This window comes from Vitis riparia, chromosome 14, assembly GCF_004353265.1.
Source record: "Vitis riparia cultivar Riparia Gloire de Montpellier isolate 1030 chromosome 14, EGFV_Vit.rip_1.0, whole genome shotgun sequence".
Lineage (NCBI taxonomy): Eukaryota > Viridiplantae > Streptophyta > Magnoliopsida > Vitales > Vitaceae > Vitis > Vitis riparia.
The window spans coordinates 17,549,982-17,572,379 of NC_048444.1; positions in this window are offsets into that span (position 1 = coordinate 17,549,982).

Below are 22,398 nucleotides of genomic sequence, written 5' to 3' on the forward strand. Positions count from 1 at the left end.
TATTATCTCATGAATCAAGTAGTACTTCCTTTCGATGTGTTTACCTTTTCAATGGTTTCTTGGTTCTTTAAACTATACCACAACCCCACTATTATCACAAAATAGTATCATAGGTTGTATAGCCATAGGTATTACCTTAAGTCCCTTGAGGAACTTTCTAATCCAAATGACTTTCTTTACTACTTCAGAAGCTGCAAGTACTCGAGTTTTATAATGGAGTCAATAATGCAAGATTGTTTTACACTTATCCTCCTAACAATCACACCACCAAAAGTAAATACAAAACTAGAGGTAAACCGACGAGAATCCTTATCAAACTGAAAGTCTGAATTTGTGTACCCTTTGGGTACCAACTCATCACTCTAGAACACAAACATATAATTTCTCGTTCTCCTAAGCTACTTGAGTATATGCTTGACAACTGTCCAATGTTCTACTTTTGGATTTGACTAATATCTACTCACCATGCTTATTGCAAAGTAAATATTCAGTTTAGTACATAGCAACACATACATAAGCTACCCATCATCAAGGCATAGGGTACTACCTACATGTTCTTTTTCTCCTCAGGTGTCTTAGAACACTGATCTTAGGAAAGAGGAATTCCATGCTTGAAGGGTAGCAAATCATTCTTGGAATCTTACATCACATACTTGACCAAAAGCTTGTCAATGTAGGTGGCTTAAGACAACATTGGTTTCCTATTCTTACTATCTCTTAAGACATTGATCCCAAGAATATATTGTGCGTCTCTTAGATCCTTCATTTGGAACTGAGTAGATAACCAAATCTTGACTAATGATAATAGTCCTACATCATTACCAATGAGTCAAATGTCATCAAAGTACAAGATCATGAATACCACCATGCTTCCTTGCACTTTCTTATACACATAAGGTTCATCCTCGTTTTGATCAAAGTCAAAAGTCTTGTCAGCCTAATTGAAATGTTTGTTCCATGAGCAAGATACTTACTTTCATCTATAAATGGATTTATGAAACTTGCATACCATATGCTCTTAGCCCTTTAATATGAAACCATTTTGTTGCATCATATAGATGCTTTCGTCAAGATTGACATTCAAGAATGTAATCTTAACATCCATTTGTCATATCTCATAATTGAAATGTGTCGTAATGGATAGGAGTATCCTGATGGCTATTAGTGAGAATGTTTTCACATAGTTGAAATTAGGTTTCTAACTATTATCCTTCGCTACAAGCTTAGCTTTACATGTCTCAACCACACTAAGTATTGTTTTGCTTCTCTCAAAGAGGGAGAGCCTAGAGAACCACCTATCCCAAAATAATAAAAAGTTCCAAAAGGAATGATGACCCAAAATAGCAACATTCAATTCTTAAATTAATAATATTTGGAAATAATCCTCATGAAAATTTATTTTCTATAAGAAAATCCAAAATCACAATTTTTGAAAAATTGTTTAAATATATTTCTTATATGCAATCTAATATGAAAGTATAAAAGGAAATAAAATAAAAGGGAATCTTATGGCCTTAGGAAACAAAAATAAGGTTAGTGGTTTTATAAAACACCAAAAATAACCCTAAAAACCTTAAAAGGGTTGTTGTGCTAGTGGAAACTTTAATGCAAACAATGTTAAATCAAGAACACAAAGATAAAATAATCAACACAAAGGTGCATGAGGTTTTAAGAGAGAATCATTCCATTACATAATAAAGAATATTATAGAAAAGAGAATCCGATACAACTATTGGGTAAAACATCTCATGTTTCCCTACTCCTTGTATCTATACCTTGAACTACGAGCCCTCTCATTCTCATTCACATCTCTATCAACCTTGTATAGTCTCTACAAGCTCATCTCCATTTCATAGACTTTTTCCCTTAATGACCTAGAATATTTATAGAGATATTCCTAATAACTTTCCTTATTCAATAAAAAAAAAATTATAATGATATATCAACTTAGGAAATATTCTTTACAAAAAGGAATTAATACTGAGGAATTTGGGACACTTCCCAACAAGGGCCATTGGAGCCACTAGGAGCATTTGAAATAACTTTGGGCATATGGAAAGGTTGCTTGAAATGTTTTGAGCACTTGATGCAACTTTGAGCATTGGAAGGAATGCTTAAGCATTGTGATTGCTCAAGCACTAATCTAGCTACTTAAGCACTCTTGTAGAATTCCATATTTTGATGACAAGTTTCTACATCTTGGGTCATCGTCCATGGGAACTCTTTTTTCTAGTAGGAAAATGTGCAAAATTGGCTTATGATCATTTAGAATGCTTCCATATTCTCTATGGGTTATATAGATTGATAAAAAAATAATTTTTACATCGAAATCCTATACTCTTATAGTTTGGAGTTTTCAAAGCAATCTATAAATAATAAAAAAAATGGATGTTTACATTAAACAAAAATCCTACACCTCTTATAGGGTAAAACTCATCTAGAGATCAATAAAAACAAATCCAAATAATACAACAATCACAATATATAATCATCATATTAAAGATCACATAATCACATGCACATACATATTCATCCATGAGGCCATGGGATGAATAAAATATCCTACAAAAAAAGGGTTAACTCACGCTAGAAAGAATATAACATACTTTTTCCTAATCTAGGGCTTTGATACCAATGGTAGGAAATTGCAAATTACTTTGTTCCCAATTCCAAGGTCAGGTGGCATGCTCTTAACTCATAGAGCATCTAGATTTGAACAACGAAAGAAAAAAAAAACACATTTTTAAACAAAAAAAAATCTAGATATTTGAATAAAAAAACCTTACTAATGATTTGAACGCTCCTAAATACTTTACTTTTAGTGAAAAACAAATTTGAGGTTGTTGTAAGTCTTGTAGAACCACGATCTTCTGCCCGATGACTCTTCCTTGAACCTTGACACTCAAACAGTGAGGGGTTTAAAGGGTGGAGACTAAGACTTTTTCTCTGAAAGGTGGAGAATAGTGGAACAAGACTTAACCCAACCCTTAAGGGAGTATTTATAAGGTTCCTACTAGACTTAAGTGACTTGAACCCAATGTGAGCTTGGGTCACTTAATCTAACCCAAAAAAATGTTCTAATTGGTTAATTAACCCAACAAAGTTGTTTAATTAATCAATTAGCTCAATCGAGAGATACTGTTCACTAACCTTTTTACAACCTTTTGAAATTACCAAAACATCCTTATGCACATAAGTAAAACAAGAGTCAATCCAACCTTCATAAACCGTGCCATTAAGGTATACAACGTTAAGTGAGGACCATTAGGACTCATAAGAAAGTATTAGCCTCCTGAAATCCAATTCTAAATTTGATTCTATTAGCATCTTAGATTATATGCAACAAAAATAATACTAATTTTCTAAAAAAACTTATTTTAGGGTTAAAATATTAACCTTTAGATTTGGATGTTCCAAAACCTTAAATTTTAAGTGTTGAAGAATCAAATTGATGTCCTTAAAAGTCTTGAACACCCAATATATTTTGTTTGATGACTATCTTTCGTTCCTTAGCACACAAACGGTGGGTACTTTGGGAGGCTGGAGACTAGGACTCTTTCTTTTCTCTTCTCTCTAAGGGAGTATTTATAGGGATCCTAATTGAGCTTAAGTGGCTTGAGTCAACATAGGCTTAGCTCACTTAATCTAGCTCAAATTAGGATTAATTAACCCAATTAAGAAATGTCATTCACTAACCCCCTATGCAACCTTGTGTAATTACAAAATGCCCTTATTCATATAAGTGAACCAAGAGTCAATCTAATCCTCATAAACCATGGCAACAAGGTATATAAGCTTGAGCAAGAACCACTAACATAGGACAATATTGGCTCCCTCAGAATCCAATTATGAAGTTGATTCAACATCCCACTACAAAGAGTCAACTATACTTTAGTACCTTATGTATATAGTAACAAGATACTAAATGCTTGAGTTTGTGACATGCTATCTATTGTGTTTAATTCCCCTATGAACTGGTGTCCATAGTCTAACAAAGTGAAAGCTATCAACCTCTTAAGACTACCTCTACTATGCTTGAGTTACAAATCCTCTTATTATGTGATCAATTGACATATCTTAGTTCTTCAAGAGCTTATGTCAAATGTCACTTAAGGAACTACCATGACAATAGTGTACATGAACACACCTCCTTATGATCACCCAAGAGGACACTTTGTCTTAATCTCATGAGATATCATGGTGCATCCATTGAGAATACTTATTGCTATCGACTTCCATCAGTAGTGATCCAATCCATAGGGAATATATGATCAACTTACAATTTTACCCATAGGTTAAAGTCGCTATTAACTTTAGCACAAACTCAATATTCTCTAAAGGAGAATAGATAACACAATGAAACAACTTGGTGAAGTCATAAAAACTTTATAACCTTATGTCATGACTTACCATAGGTCTTGTCCAATGTGTAACCATAAACATTAGTACACTCATCATAGGAAACCCATCTTGATGGCCAAGATCATTTATGCTTCCAATTAGGATGTAAAGTACTACAACCTCTAATGGTTGCTTAGGCCCATGAACTGGTTGTGAATAAGTCATCTACTACAAGGGACCCATGACTTAGATATTTTGTGCAATTCGTAATGCACCTAAGTCACATAAAATGTAAGAGATACATATTAGAATTCTTACAAGGTATAAAACATGGAATGAGGATAGATAAGAGTAAATTGAAAATTTTATTAATAAATAATAAAATCTAAAAGTTTATTACATTATGTCATGCTTTTAAAGGCTTTATTCTAACAAATACAATATATCAGCTTAGTGGAGTCATGACTACTCGATAGTCTTATGCCATGGCTCACCGTAGATCCTATCCAATATATAAACATACACACTAGTGCACTAACCATAGTAAACCCATCCTGACAACCAATACAAGTGTGGACCCACGTTTTTCATGTGCGTCCCCACTCAACGGCGAGACTCACTTTTTATTTGGTGAAAAATGTGATTTTTAGAAAAGACTTGGAATCACCATTGATTTTTGTTTTATTTTTAAAGGGAAAAACAAAATAAGAAAGAAAAACCGTAAGTGTGACTCCTGAAGGAAAAAACAAGTTTGTGAAAAACCGAATCTGAATTTGAGGGTCAAGTTACCTATTGAGAAGGTATGGTGGTAAGTCATAGCACCCCTCTAAACCCGTATACATACGGTCTCTATTAAACGAATTAAAGGAATTGTGACAATTAATTAATTAGTCATGGATACCAAGAAAAAGAATGTCACAAATCAATATACACAAAAATAAGGATGAAATCAAATTATAAGAATATGTAAGATAAATGACAAGAAAATTAAGCAAAATGATTTATTGAACTAAATAAAAATATATATTAAAAAATAGTTTTCAAGAAATTTCTAAGGATTTTATTAAAAACAATTTTGAATTAATGATTTCAATTTGTTTATTTACAAAATATTTTCTTCAAGTGATTTGATTCAATTTTAAAAAAGAGTTATTTACACTTATTGTATCAAAAGAATTTATTACAAAATTTCAATTTGACAACAAAAATTATTTTTACATGCTTTTACCATAAAGGAATGAATTTTTACAATTTTGTTTACAAAAATATTTTGATTCATTTTCATTTAAAAAAAATGATTTATACAAATAAAAAAAAAATTATTTGCAAAAGAATTTTTAATTAAAAAGAAAAAATGTAAATCCCCTATTTCTAAAAATTATTTTTAATCCCATTTTAATTAAGTAAAAAGAATTTATTTAAAAAAAAAAACATTTTTTTTGCACAATTTTATTAAAAATTAATTTTTGGGACAACTTTATTTACAAAACAATTTTTGGATAATTTTTATTAAACAAAGAAATTTTTGGACAATTATTATTAAAAACATTTTTTCAAATTCTATTAAAGACAATTTTTTTGGATTTTTTTAAATGCATTTTTCTGAATTTTTATTAATAAAAAAAACTTTTTTTTATTAAGAAGAATATTTTTTGAACTATTATTTTATTAAAACATGTTTATTGAATTGTTCCTCTTATTTAAACAAAATTCTGGTTTGTTTGATGTTCAATTTTGTACACAAGTAAAAATATACAAACAAATATTTATAGAAACCAATAAAAATATAAGTAAATAGTAGTAGGAAATATAATATGTATCCAAACAAGCTTACAAGGTTACAACAAGTTCAATGTCTTCCACCAGCTTTTCAAGTCTCACTTTCTTCCATTAAATTTCATACACCATGTGTCATAAATTCATACTCAGTCAACAAAATTGCATATTGGACCCATGCAAAAACAAAAATAACCCAAATGTAAATATCCAAAAATTTGCGAAGTTCAAAATAAATATTCAAACTCAAATTCAAACTTTAAATTAGTCTAATAAATTTCATTAATTAAAAATGAGCTCAAATTAGTAAATATAACCCAACACAAATATCTCACATGTTATAAGCCCTGGTCCAAAATTTTTAAATTAATAACCAAAATATAAACACAATTAACCAAACTTAAAATTTGATAAACTAAAACAAATTTCATTAGGTCTAAACTTAATTTCCCATAATCCAAACCTAATTTAATATACAAACTCAAATTCATAATCAAAATTAAGCCCAATTTAATGTGAAAACCCACATCTAGAATGTATAACAATGTCTCATGCTAAATTAAAATCCATATCAACCATAAATCCATTCAAAAAATTTCATTAACCATAAATGAGCCCAAATTTCATATTAATTCAACAATAACAAATGAACCAAAATTCAAAATTAAATCACCAACCCAACTTTCACAAACTATTATTATTAAAAATCAAAGTAAGAAAAAAATAAAATAATAATAATAATAATAATAATAATAAAACAAAATAAACTTACATCATTTTTTTGTTTTGATACCATGGAAGGAATATTGGGAATTATAGTCTGTGGAGGTGGCATCGTCGGCAACTGGCCAATAATTAGCCGACAAGTAGAGCGATGCAATGGGTTTGGGTGAAGAGAAAGAAAAGAAAAGAAAAATAAAATAAAATAAAAAAGAAAAATGGAAAAAAATGAGGGAAAAGGAGATGATGGTGTGGGTGTTGTGTGGTGTGTGCTGGAAATGTCGTCGAAGTGAAGAAGAAAAAGAAGAAAATGGAAGAAAAAAAGAAAAAAAAATGGGGTCGTGTGGGTCTACGATGAGTGGCGTTTGGAAGTGGAGGTGTGGTGTGGTAGTGTGAGGAAGAAAAAAAATGAAGAAGAGATGTAGAAGGAGAAAATCTAGAAAAATAAATAAATAAATTGGGTTAGCCACCAAAATGGGGAAAAAAACTAAAAGAAAAGGAAAATCAAAAGAGAGAGGAGGAAATAAAGGAATGGGGGATGGGTCTTTTGTATGTGGGGGTATGAAGAGTGGTATGGGCAAAAGAAAGAGTAAGTGGAGTAGTTGGGGAAGGAAATGAGAAAGCGAAGGAAGATAAGAAAGAAAAGAAAAGAAAGGAAAAAAAATGAAGAAAAAATAAAAGAAAATGAAGAAATAATAATAACAATAATAATAAATATATATAATATAATATAAAATACAAAATAAAAAATAACAAAAAATAAGATTTAAAGGGGGTGGATGGGTGAATAAAATCAAATGTAATCGGGTTTGAAATTTATTGATAAAATTGAGTTCAAAATTAATGTAAAAATAAAATTGAGACAAATTTTGAGGTCTACAACAAGTCATCACTCTAATTAGGAGGTAGCACACTATAGTCCTTATTAGATTGCCCAAATCCATGAATTGACTGTGAATAACTTATTTACTTATACGCGACTCATGATGTGTATCCTCTATGCAACTCCTAATAAACCTAAGTTGTGTACAATGTAAAAAATATAGGTGTGTTTACAAATATGTCAAATTAATGCATTTGAGATAATAAAGGGAAACCAAAACACATAAATAGATAAATTTATAAATGAATTTCAATCTGTTACATCATGTCATGCTTTCTAAGTCTCAATCTCAACAAACTCTTACTAGTCCTAAAGCATGTTGGGAACCATCTGACACCTAAGTTACCTATATGACCATCAAAGACTCTAGTAGACAAAGTCTTTGTGAAAGAATCTGGTAGTTTATCTACAGAAGCAATCTTCTTCATAGTCATATCTCTTTTCATTACTATTTCACATATCAAGTGATACTTTTTCTCAATGTGTTTACCCATCTAGTGGTTTGTTGGTTTGTTAGACCATGTCATCACCTCATTGTTATCACAAAATAGTATTAGGGGAAATACAACCAAGGGTATCACCTCAAGTCTCATCAAGAACTTCCAAAGACAAATAACTTTCTTTGTTGCTTTAAAAATAGCAACATATTCAACTTCCATAGTGGAGTCAGTAGTACAAGATTGTTTCACACTGCTCCAACTAACAGCTCCATCACCTAGACTGAACACAAACTCGGAGCTAGACTTGTGACAATCTATATTAGACTGAAAGTTTGAATCTATGTACCTAATGGGTAAAAACTCATCTCAATGATACACCAACATATAATCTCCCATTCTCTGTAGATACTTAAGTATACGCTTGACTGTCGTCCAATCCTCCATGCCCAAATTGGATTGATATCTACTCACTATTGAGGAGGTTGTAATCCATGCATTTTTAAGAGCCTTTACCACACACCACTCACACCAACATGGCTGCATACATATTCATGGAAGATCATTGTTTTTTAAGAAGTGGGAAGACCCCACACATCTCTAGCATCATGCCACTTTGGAGAAGAAAACAGTTTACACCTTTGGATTATGAAACAACCCCCATGCATTGATTTGGAAGGTAAGTTCATGTTCTTAAACTTTCTTTATTTTAGTTTTAATTTATCCCTTCAATTTATTTTTTATTTTTATTTTCTCTCTCTCTTCTTGTTATTTCAATCCATTGGTAAAATTGCTTTTATGTGTTAAAATTTTTATTTTTAAACTTGTTTTCATCCATTTTAGTTTTGATGAATAATGGAATTTAGTTTTGAATAAGTATTAATGCTAATTTGGATTTTAGTTTTTGATAAATAATGGGGTTATGTAGACCTTTCATTTTACCCTTAACCCATATAGGTTATACTCTTAGTAAATTATCGTAAATCATCTACTTGTAGTCTTCGATTCTTTTTCGAGAGCTTCTTGGAGGATAAACTACGGAACTTTGATGTGATCACACAAACCTTTGAATTTGTAGTTTAAGGTTTTCTAATTGTTCAAACTTATCATTAACCAAAAATTAAAACAAGAATACTAAATCATTGTTTTAATACAAAGTAAAATAAATTGTTTCTTTAAACTAATAATAATAATAATAATAATAAAACATATAATAAATATAACTAACAAAAAGGTTTTTAAAATAAAATTTTTACTATTATCATTAAATGCATATTTTGAAACATAAAATATGATAACTTATTTTTAATTTTTCATGAAGTATGAATTGATACAAAAATTTAAAAATACTAATATGATATTTGATATTTTATGAATTACGAACCAAAAAGAGGATTTAGATTTATTACATTTATTGAGTTCATGATTTAAAGCATAAAATGATTTATTCTTATACTTAATAGAAAATATATTATATATATTTTCATATCTCTCATCTTGTTTTTTTTTTTTCTTTAAAACATTTATTTAATCTTTAATATATCAAGCACCCCACACCCATCAATTCTAACTAGTCGTTCATCAAATGTTCTTGTAGGCCATCAATCCAATACCATTTCATGCACCATTCCTTTGTAATAGCATACAAGTCATACATTCGCAAGCCTCTTATGTCATATCAAGACAAGAACCCTAGCACCCTAGTTGCAACTGCAAGATGTTCTACACAAGCTGTCCATTTTAACTTTTGTGGCTGTTAGGACACCACAATCAAGCCAAAATCTCACACTTCATACCCACACCGCATAGTCTCTTCACCAACCACCACATTCTCTTGTTGCAACCCAACTTTTGGTTGCCCAATGCACCTTAGTACAACCCCTGTTAAGCCACTCCATCCCCTACAACAATCCATATTTTAGGTTGCCCAAGACTTGTCTTCATTACATTCAATAGCTTCCCTTCCCATGCTTGCCACCCACTCATTCTCTCTCATTTTTTCTCTACATAAGCAAATTTTGAAACGAGTAGAAAACAAAAGAGAACTTTCTCTCTTCTTTCTCATTCTCACTCTCATTTCCACGCAGGATTCAAAAAATTGGTCGAGTCTGGTATGACTCGGTTGAGTTATATCCGTCTCGACACTAGCCACAACGAGTTCAATACCAGATACAGATTTATACCAAGACTCGACCTGAATTGGTTGGACTCAGATGACTCGGTTAAAAAAAAAAAAAAAAGCCTCAATCAAGAGATTCTCTCTTCTTTCCCATCACAACAAGAATCAAATATTTTTAGAGAAATCAAAGATTCATTTGCAAAAGAAAACACTCGTGAATCTGTGATTCATGAATCCAATATTTCAACCACAACATTAAACGAGAAGAAAAAAAAAACAAGTTTGAAACAAACCCGTGACCCTTTCAAAAGCCTTTAAAAAGAGAAAAATTAACAAACACAATTGAAGATTTACTTACTTGACCTTAAATCTACCATTGCCGGAGTATAGATCTTTGGTGTGTCGCCGGTGTTGCAACAATGACTGGACGCTGGCAAGGTAATCCTTCTCCCTTCGATTGTGGTTGTGTGGTGTCATGACTGCTACAAACATGTGACTATGTGGCAGTGTGGGTGTGTTGGCGAAGGTCCGACAATCTGCAAAACGTGGTGTGTTGGGGAAAATAGCCAACAAATCATGGTGTGTTGGGTCCTTGGGGGAAGACAAGCCAGCAAAAAGGAAATTTAAGATATATTGGTAAGGGTAAAATTTGATTTACCTTATTTAAATGTATTTAAATAGGTATATTTACATGTATTTAAATTAGTAAAATTGGGGAGTATGGTGGATGACAGTGAAGAAAATATCACGATATTTCTGTGATATATCGCAAAAATATTGGTGTGTCGACGGGTGTCGAAATGATATATACCATGGAAGGCAGGACAAATATTTACAAAGTGTTTAGAGGTTTGGTTAACAATAAATACAAAATAGATACAAAGATGGTAAAGTCTTTATGAGTTTTGATTTTTGTTTCTCTTTACTATCCGTCTGGTCACTTCCTTCTTTTCTTTTATTTTATTTTCTATCACATGTAGAATACGTGGCTTGTACATGGCTTTATTAGTTTTGAACTTCTACTGCTACATTAAATTCTTGTAGTTGGAGACGCATTTACTGCTTCAATATCATCATTGCTGACATCATCATTCCATTGCATTTTGTAGATTGTAATGACTTTCATCATCAAGGTTGTCCCAAAATAATACGTCATCACTGAGACAAGAAGATGGTTCTAGTATTTCTACACTGAGTTCGGTTATAAAATCCTATTCTTTAGAAGTAATAAAAGGTTTTGGAACAATGATGTGTTCTAAAGGTTTGTTTCTCCATATGGACATAGTTTTTGTTTCACCAATGAGATGAAATAATTTGTTCCGGGTTGGTCTAAGATCATAGATTTGGAAAGCTCTAAAGCAAGTAAAAAATTGTGGAAATTCATTTGAACGGGTCATTTCCCATTTTGGTTCTTGTTGAGGGATGAGTGGTGTTATATGTATATATATATATGGTGAAAGGCTAGTACTACTGATCCATAGGTTTGAAATAAAAATGGAATGGTTTCAAAAGAAATGTCTATTTGTCTTTTAGTTTTGAAAAGATAGGTTAAAATATCTTTCAATTTTTCTAGGAAATTTTCAAGAATTTGAGATACATGGTTCATAAAAATATTTTTTTAAATTCTCTGATCCATGAACTGGGGTACTAAATCAAAGATTTCTTTATTTACAGTGGACATATTCAAATAGGCTAAATATATCACAAAGAAAAATTCAGGGTCATGATATGTCATATACCCTGTTTTTATCCCGACATTTTTTGTTTTAAAATGTTTATACAAAAGTTCTTGATGTTTAAACACTTTGTTATATTGGGTTTGCAGAAAGAAGGTTTCAACTAAAGAATAGTTATCAGCTCCAATTAGTTTTTTTACAACAAGTTTGTCATATTGTTCAGACAAAAGAGCTCATTTCTTAATTAAACTAAGCATTTCAGATTGACTATTTGAACAATTGGTTTAACTGATTGACATTGTACTGGTTTTCAAATTGTTTATCAGTTTTTCCTGATTTTCTCAGATTTTGAGGTTTTGAAATTTATGGGTTTCTAAAGCAATTAGTTGGTTTTGAAGGTTTTGTAAATGTTGGGCTAAAGCTGACACGGTTTTTCCATAAGCATATTCTAAATTTTGGTTTGGAAAACTTTGTGGTTTTAGAGACCAAAAGTTATCTACAATAGCCTTATGTTCTTCAAAAAGGTTTTGAGAAAATAAAGAGTTAAACCTCAAATTTGGATTCAACACTTTGTTCAGACATATGGTTCCATATTGAAAGGTTCTAAATTTAGTGGGTTTTCTTTGAGCCATGTTCTTGTAACATAAAATCAATCGTTAGCATTATTAACATTATTAATTATTTGTCTACTTAACCAATCTACTAATATATTATCTTTTCCTTTAATATGTTCAAATTTAGGTTTAAGACCAATTAAAGAGTTTTGAAACTTTATCCATCTTTTGGTGGACAATTTAGAAGAATTTTTTTTCAAAGAATTTTTTAATATTCTCACAATCACTTCTTAAAGTAAATTGTTCTTGGTTTAAAAATAATTGGATTTTTTATAAGACTAATATTATTGCTTATATTTCTAAGTCTTTAGAATTAAGGTTCTTTTGATAATCATTAAAAGTTCCACTACAATATCTACAAAGTTTTTGTTCTCCTATATTAGTGACTGCTAAAAGTATACCTTCCCATCTTGTTTGGCTAGCATCAATTTGAACTATTTTATATTCATTTTCTAAGGGTAAATGTAAGGTTGGGAGATGCTTCACAAGTTCTTTTATTTTTTGTACAAGTTTAATGTCTTCTTGGTTAAAATATCTCCGCCTTATGTTTTTTATTTTACTATAAAAGGGTCCAGCTAATCTACTTAATATATGGTATAACATAGTTTAATAATTCTAAAAAACTTTGGAGGGTTTTTAAATCTTTGAGTTTATCTGGAAAATTATTTATTTTTTGTACTATATGATCTTGTAGTTTTATTTGTCCATCCTCTAGTTCTAATCCTAAGAATTCTATTTGGGTTTTAAATAATTTTAGTTTCTTTTTACTTACTATTAATCCATGACTAATTAAATTTTCAAAAATAAGTTCCAAATGCTTTATATGTTCTTGGAATGTATAAGAAAAAACAAGAATATCATCAATATATACAAGAACAAAAGAATATTTACCAAAAATATTATCCATCATTTGTTGGATTATATGAGGAGCATTTTCTAGTCCAAATGGCATTACATTCCATTCATATAATCCACAAGGACATGAAAATGTTGTCCATGGTTTACTATCTTCTTCTAATCTAATTTTCCAAAATCCACTTTTACAATCTAGATGAGAAAAATATTTACATCCTTGAATAGAATTAATTAAAGAATCTTTATTTGGAATTTTATAGGCATCATCATATGTATTATCATTCAATCTTTTATAATTAATAACCATCCTAACTTTTCCTCGTTTTTCTTTATTATGGTTTCTAACTAAAAAGGTTGAGGATCTATGGGTACTGAAACTTGTTTTTATGAGGTTATTCTATAATAGTTCTTCTATTTGAATTTTAAACTCCTTTGTATCTATAAGGTTACATGTTATATCTGCCGTTTTTATTGTTAAATTTGGATTTTTAATTGGTATTTTACAGGTTGTTTTATTTTTATTCCAATGTTTTTCTAGATCTTCTCCTATAATTCCTTTTTTTTTTTTTTTTGCTTCTAATATAAGGTTTTTAAATTTGTTTACATTTATTAATTGTTCTTAGTAATCCTTTTGTGCTTCTACTTTGTTAATTTGATGAGAGGTTACATTATAATTTTTATTTAATACATTTTCCATGTTTGTATAAACAATTATTGTGGTTTTAGGATGAAAACTCACTTGGTTATTTTGTATTGTTATCCCTCCTTGTAAAGAATGTATAAAATTTAAACCTAAAATGGAAGGATATAAACTTATAGTAGGTACAAGATAAGTTTGAGGTAACACTAAGGTTATGTTATTAATTATTATTGGTACATTTGAAATATACTTGGTTAGTATTAGTTTTTGTTGATTATATTGAACTAACTCTACTAGTTGAACTAATGTTTGTTGATCTTCCTGAGGCACTAAGGTTTCAAATAAAAGGTTTTTACTGGCTTCAGTATCTAACATTGCGTCTACCTTTAATTCTATGGTTTTTAATTTAATTGTTGTTGGAAAAATGATAGATTTAACTTTATTTGTAGTATTTACTTGTTCTATTGTTTGTATGGTTGTTTTTTCAGGATTTATTGGTTCTTTTATTTCTTTTACAGGACTTTTTGGTTCTTCTATTTCTTTAGGGTTTGAACAACTGCCTTCCTCTTCTTCCAAGATTTTTCCTTTAATTATTATTTGTAAATATTTCCGTATATTATAAGGTTTTATTGTACTTTCTAAACGTTGTACAAGGTTTTCTGAATTTAAAGGGGTTTTCTTAGGTTGATTTTCTTCATTCTCAATGATCATACAAATTTCCTCTTTTTCAGTTTCACTATCATCTATACTATATACACTTGAATTTTCACTTTCAAAATCTAATTCACTAATGAGTTCTTCTTCTTCACTATCTACCTAATACTCATTTATTAGGTTTATTTTTACTTGGGTTTTTCTACTTCATTCATTTAATGGTTTTTTAAGTTTAGGACATTCAGGTCTTATATGGCCTTCTTGACCACACAAATAACATTTACACTATCTTTTTCTTTCTGTAGTTCTTTTTTTCTTTATCCAAAACTTTTCAGGTTTTTTATATCTTGTTTGATAAGGTCGTTTTTTTCTAAAAGGTTCTTCACTTTCTTCTTAAAAATTTATTATAGTTCTTAGGTTTTCTAAACTTATATTCTCTACATCCTATATCTAAATTTTCTCCTATATGTAATTTTCTAGAAAGTTGTTAATTTATGTCTTGTTTCTTTATTTGGCTTCCTTCTCCTATACTTACACATTCTCTTTCTAACCAATTTTTTACAAATTATATTCTAGCACCTATATAAGGAGAGTTTTTATATTTGGAGGTTGTAAATTCATTCCATAGTCTAAGTCCTACGGGTCCTTGTATTTTTAATATATATTTATTTAAATATTCAGGGGTTCTATCTACTCTAGCAAGGATTGCATATTTCCTAATTTTTGGTTCATATTCTCTTATATAAGAAAAGTTACATAACTTCAATTGTTCTAACTTATGGAGATATATTGTGGGTTCTTTTACATCTTTTTGAGTTGTTCCTAAAAAAATATAGTTTTATTAAATTTATAAATACATATATGCTAAAATTATTTCTAACTTCTTGAAAATAACTATTGTTTTCTTGTTCCATGTTTCTAAAGAATTGTAATATGGTTCCTCGAAGGGTAATTTTCAAAAGATACTACTACACCTGCTGAACTTAAAGATTGTTCCCAATTTTCTATGGTTTTCCTAATATCTTGTGTGTTATCTATATCTAATATTGTTCCATATTCATATATTGGTTGTAAAGAACTAGAAGGTTTTGATTTAGTTTTCCATTGAGACCCTTTTGGCTTACTATACGGCTTACTATACCTTATTATTTCATTTTTTACATTTACAAATTCTTTTTCTTCATTTACTGTATTTACTGTCTCATTTGAGACTATTTCTAGGTTTTCTTTAACTTTTGGTTAAATTGTAAATTGATTTATTGTTTCTATATTTATAAGTTTTTTTTATTAAATTGGTTTTATAAAGTTGTTCTATTATTTGCTCATCTGTATAATTTTTACACATTATATCAACAAAGTTTTCTTGATCTACCTGTTCTTCTAGTAACGTTGGGTTACTAAATTCTTCTAACATTCTATTAACAAGCTCTGAGTTTTTATATAGGTTTTCTACTGTTTCAATGTTTAGTAAAATATCTTCTTGTATAACATTTACAATTTCTATCTCACTATCTAACACTACCTCTATATTTATAGTTTTATAATTTCCAAATGTTATACTTGCACTTCTATCTTGATTTTCATATAAACTACTAGATGTTGGATATTTTATTTCTGGTTTATTTATTAGATGTAATTCTCACTCTCGTCCTAACAAATAATCTATATTTATGGGTTTTGCTTCTATCATATTTATAGTCTTACTTCCAAAGGTTTTTACTATATCATCAAATTCCATCATACATTTTAAACTTAAAGCATTGGTGGTTTTTCCTATAAATCCTATAGCTATATTAAGGTTCTTACTTCCTAATTCCATATCATAACCTTTAGTATTTATAGTTATTTTTATTTTTTCTGTGAATTCTTTAAGATCTATGCAAAATTGGAGGTATACATTCAATAACTTTGTAATTCTAGTTCATATTAACTTCTGTGCTAGCTAAAAGAGCTCGTCCTACTGTATTGTTTCTAGTATCTAAAGGTTAATATTTATAAGTGCTCCAATTTCTTTACGATGGAGTCCTATTATTCCTATTAAAATCATTCCTAAATGCATATATTTATCAGTTTTGTTTTTTAATAGTTTATGTTTTGTTTCTGGAGATACTAAGTCTAAATATACAATATCTCCTATTGAACTTATAGTATGTTAGTTTAAAAATCTAGTTATTTTAGAATTTTGAACTAATTGTTTTTTTGTAAGGTGTTACTTTCTTTACTGCCTTTTTCAAATTTTTCTTCAATAAATTCTTTTACATTATCTTTGGACTTTTTTGTTCTAATTACTGGTTTTTCTCCTAAACTAAAGTTTTTAAATTGTTTTAAAAGGTTATTTAATTTTTGTTCTTATGATGATCCTATATTTCTTTGTTCTAAAAGTTTATCTACCTTTTGGTTAACCTTTTCTAATGTTTCTTTTAAATTTTTTTGTTCTAATTTTATTTGTTCTATTTCTTTTCTAACATTTTTTTCTTCTCTAACTAATTGTTCTTTAATATAATCTAGGCTATTTCTTAGCAAGTTATGGTTCTAAATTCTTTATGTTGAGCATACAACCTAATATTAAGTTCTTTTATATGATCATAATCTATATTATATATACCAGGAGGATAAGGAATAAAAGACATCAATTCATATCAAATAAGCATACTAAATAAAGATGCAAAATAAATCAAGCAAATATAATCAGACTTTTAATGGGGTAAAATAAAGTTCGGTACTCTGAAAATTAATTTGAATCAACAATTTCCTTTCCTAATTAATATACTAACAATATACAACAGCTCTAATACCAACTTTTCCTATCAACATCAACAGTTTGCTATAGTGTGCTATTCATAGTCAAAGTAATAGCAGGAGTTTTGAAATCTTCATTCAAAATGAAAGTTATAAATTCAATTAAAGTGTGAATGCATTTATTATCCTTATTATTTTAATATAAATGTTTTCAAATACTTATTATTTTAATATAAACATTTTCAAACACTTATTATTTTAATATATATATTTAACTTAAAACTAGTGTGAAAGCATTTATGACATGAAAGTTAAATTTTTAAATATCGGATATTTGAAAAGTTTAAAGAATAATCTCAAATTTTTAAAACATCACTTCATGTCAAGGTGATACTCCCCTTTCGACCAGACAGAGTCTCCCTAACACGCCAATTTTTCAACAAAAATGGGTTAAAGGTCAAGGGTTAAGACTAAAGACTGTAGTTTTAAAACCCGATTTTGCACTCAAAACTTTCTAAATAACCCAGTCTGACTTTTTTTTTGCTGGGGATACTAAGTCTAAATATACAATATTTCCTATTGAACTTAGAGTATGTTGGTTTAAAAATCTAGTTATTTTAGAATTTTGAACTAATTGTTTTTTTGTAAGGTATTACTTCCTACACTGTCTTTTTAAATTTTTCTTCAATAAATTCTTTTACATTATCTTTGGGATTTATGGCTTCTACTATTTCCATGGTTTTATTGCTAAACTTTTTTGTTCAAAAGGATTTATTTTTCTTTATGTTCTAATTACTGGTTTTTCTCCTAAACTAAAGTTTTCAAATTGTTTTAACAGGTTATTTAATTTTTGTTTTTCTGATGATCCTATATTTCTTTGTTCTAAAAGTTTATCTACCTTTTGGTTAACCTTTTCTAATGTTTCTTTTAAATTTTTTTGTTCTAATTTTACTTGTTCTATTTCTTTTCTAACATTTTTTCTTCTCTAACTATTATTCTTTAATATAATTTAGGTTATTTCTTAGCAAGTTATGGTTCTAAATTCTTTACATTGAGCATACAACCTAATATTAAGTTCTTTAATATGATCATATTCTATATTATATATACCAGGAGGATAAGGAATAAAAGACATCAATTCATATCAAATAAGCATACTAAATAAAGATGCAAAATAAATCAAGCAAATATAATCAGACTTTTAATGGGGTAAAATAAAGTTCGGTACTCTGAAAATTAATTTGAATCAATAGTTTCCTTTCCTAATTAATATACTAACAATATACAACAACTCTGATACCAACTTTTCCTATCAACATCAACAGTTTGTTGTAGTGTGCTATTCACAATCAAAGTAATAGTAGGAGTTTTGAAATCTTCATTCAAAATGAAGGTTATAAATTCAATTAAAGTGTGAATGCATTTATTATCCTTATTATTTTAATATAAATGTTTTCAAATACTTATTATTTTAATATAAACATTTTCAAACACTTATTATTTTAATATATATATTTAACTTAAAACTAGTGTGAAAGCATTTATGACATGAAAGTTAAATTTTTAAAGATCGGATATTTGAAAAGTTTAAAGAATAATCTCAAAATTTTAAAACATCACTTCGAGTCAAGGTGATACTCCCCTTTCGACCAGACAGAGTCTCCCTAACACGCCAATTTTTCGACAAAAATAAGTTAAAGGTTAAGGGTTAAAACTGAAGACTCTAGTTTTAAAACCCGATTTTGCACTCAAAACTTTCTAAATAACCCAGTCTGATTTTTATTTTTTTTTTCTGGGGATACTAAGTCTAAATATACAATATTTCCTATTGAACTTATAGTATGTTGATTTAAAAATCTAGTTATTTTAGAATTTTGAACTAATTGTTTTTTTGTAAGGTGTTACTTCCTATACTGCATTTTTAAATTTTTCTTCAATAAATTATTTTACATTATCTTTGGGATTTATGGCTTCTACTATTTCCATGGTTTTATTGCTAAACTTTTTTGTTCAAATGGATTTATTTTTCTTTCTGTTCTAATTATTGGTTTTTCTCCTAAACTAAAGTTTTCAAATTGTTTTAACAGGTTATTTAAATTTTGTTCTTCTAATGATCCTATATTTCTTTGTTCTAAAAGTTTATCTACCTTTTGGTTAACCTTTTCTAATGTTTCTTTTAAATTTTGTTGTTTTAATTTTATTTGTTCTATTTCTTTTCTAACATTTTTTTCTTCTCTAACTAATTGTTCTTTAATATAATCTAGGTTATTTCTTAGCAAGTTATGGTTCTTAAAGTCTTCCAACTGCTTTTAAAACTAGAGTCTTTAGTCTTAACCCTTGACCTTTAACCCGTTTTTGCCGAAAAATTGGCTTGTTAGGGAAACTCTGTCTGGTCGAAAGAAGGGTATCACCTTGACATGAAGTGATGTTTTAAAATTTTGACATTATTCTTTAAACTTTTCAAATAGTCGATCTTTAAAAATTTAACTTTCATGTCATAAATGCTTTCACACTAGTTTTAAGTTAAATATATATATATATATATTAAAATAATAAGTATTTGAAAATGTTTATATTAAAATAATAAGTATTTGAAAATATTTATATTAAAATAATAAGGATAATAAATGCATTCACACTTTAATTGAATTTATAACTTTCATTTTGAATGAAGATTTCAAAACTCTTGCTATTACCTTGACTGTGAATAGCACACTATAGCAAACTGTTGATGTTGATGGGAAAAGTTGATTTTTAATTGGTATTTTACAGGTTGTTTTTTTTTTTTTTCCAATGTTTTTATGAATCTTCTCCTATAATTCCTATTTTTTTCTACTTCTAATATAAGGTTTTTTAATTTGTCTACATTTCTTAATTGTTCTGAGTAATCATTAATCATACTATCCTTTTGTTAATTTGATGAGAGGTTACATTATGATTTTTATTTAATACATTTTCCATGTTTGTATAAACAATTGTTGTGGTTTTATGATGAAAACTCACTTGGTTATTTTGTATTGTTATCCCTCCTTGTAAAGAATGTATAAAATTTAAACCTAAAATGGAAGAATATAAACTTATAGTAGGTACAAGATAAGTTTAAGGTAACACTAAGGTTATGTTATTAATTATTATTGGTACATTTGAAATATACTTGGTTAGTATTAGTTTTTGTTGATTATATTGTGGAATTGGAAAGTAATATTTATATGAAATTGGGGTATTGATAATTATAATATTAAATATATTTATATGTAATCTTTTTATATTATGTTGAGATTATATTTTTAATTTATTAAATGATGTAATTTTTAATTTATTTAATGATGTAATTTTTAATTTTATAATATTAAATTGATTTACATGTATTTAAATTGGTAAAATTAGGAAATTCATGTATGCAGTGTAAAGTAATGTTTAGATGTAATGTTATGAAATTGGAGAATTCATAATGATAATATTATGATGATATTAAATATATTTATATGTATTTTTTTTATATATATATAGAGATTATATTTTTAATTTAGTAAATTATGTAATTTTTTATCTTATCATATTAAATTGGTTCACTAAATTATTTTTGTATGGTATAGAAATTATATTTCTTAATATAAAATACATTTATATGGAAAACTTTATATGATATAGATATTGTATTTTTAATTTATATTTCTATCTTATAATATTGCAAAATTAAATTACATTAGAAAATTAATAATTATTTAAAACAACTTTTTTTTTAAAATAATCATAACTATAAAAGTAATGATTTAATAATACGGATTAAATGGTGTGCATTTACATGGTATAGAGAAATCACATTTATATTTGAATCAATTTTATTTCATTATATCATGTAAATTTTTTATTTTATAATATTCTACAATTAAATTACAATAGGAAATCAATAATTATCAAAACAATAAATTGGTTCACTAAATTATTTTTCTATAGTATAGAAATTATATTTCTTAATATAAAATATTATTATATGGTAAACTTTATATGGAATTGATATTGTATTTTTAATTTATGTTTTTATCTTATAATATTGCAAAATTAAATTACATTAGAAAATTAATAACTATTTAAAACATTTTTTTTCAAATAATCATAACTATAAAGTAATGATTTAATAATACGGATTGAAGGGTATGCATTTACATGGTATAGAGAAATTACATTTATATTTGTATCAATTTTACTTCATTATATCATGTAGATTTTTTATTTTATAATATTCTACAATTAAATTACAATAGGAAATCAATAATTATCAAAACAATAAATTGGTTCACTAAATTATTTTTGTATAGTATAGAAATTATATTTCTTAATATAAAATACATTTATATGGTAAACTTTATATAGTATAGATATTATATTTTTAATTTATGTTTTTATTTTGTAATATTGTAAAATTAAATTACACTATAAAATTAATAATTATTCAAAACAATTTTTTTTTTTCAAATAATCATAACTATAAAAGTAATGATTTAATAATATGGATTGAAGGGTATGCATTTACATGGTCTAGAGAAATTACATTTATATTTGAATCAATTTTACTTCACTATATCATGTAGATTTTTTATTTTATAATGTTCTACAATTAAATTACAATAGGAAATCAATAATTATCAAAACAAACTTTTTAAAGAATTTTGTTTTATAAAAATATTCATGTATTTAACTATTATTTATTTTAATTAAAAAACATATAAATAAGTGGAAAATAAAAGATTGTGAACTTAGGTGAGATCATGTTGATTGCTTTTTTAGTAGAATTTATTTTTATATGGTAACAATATGAAACTTATAAGTGAGTGGAAAATTGAATATTACAATTCTTATATAAATGTGTTTATATATATTTAATTTGAAAAGTAAGTTGTTTTCCTTTTAAACATGGTTAGGTTAAAATTTCAGAATGGCTTG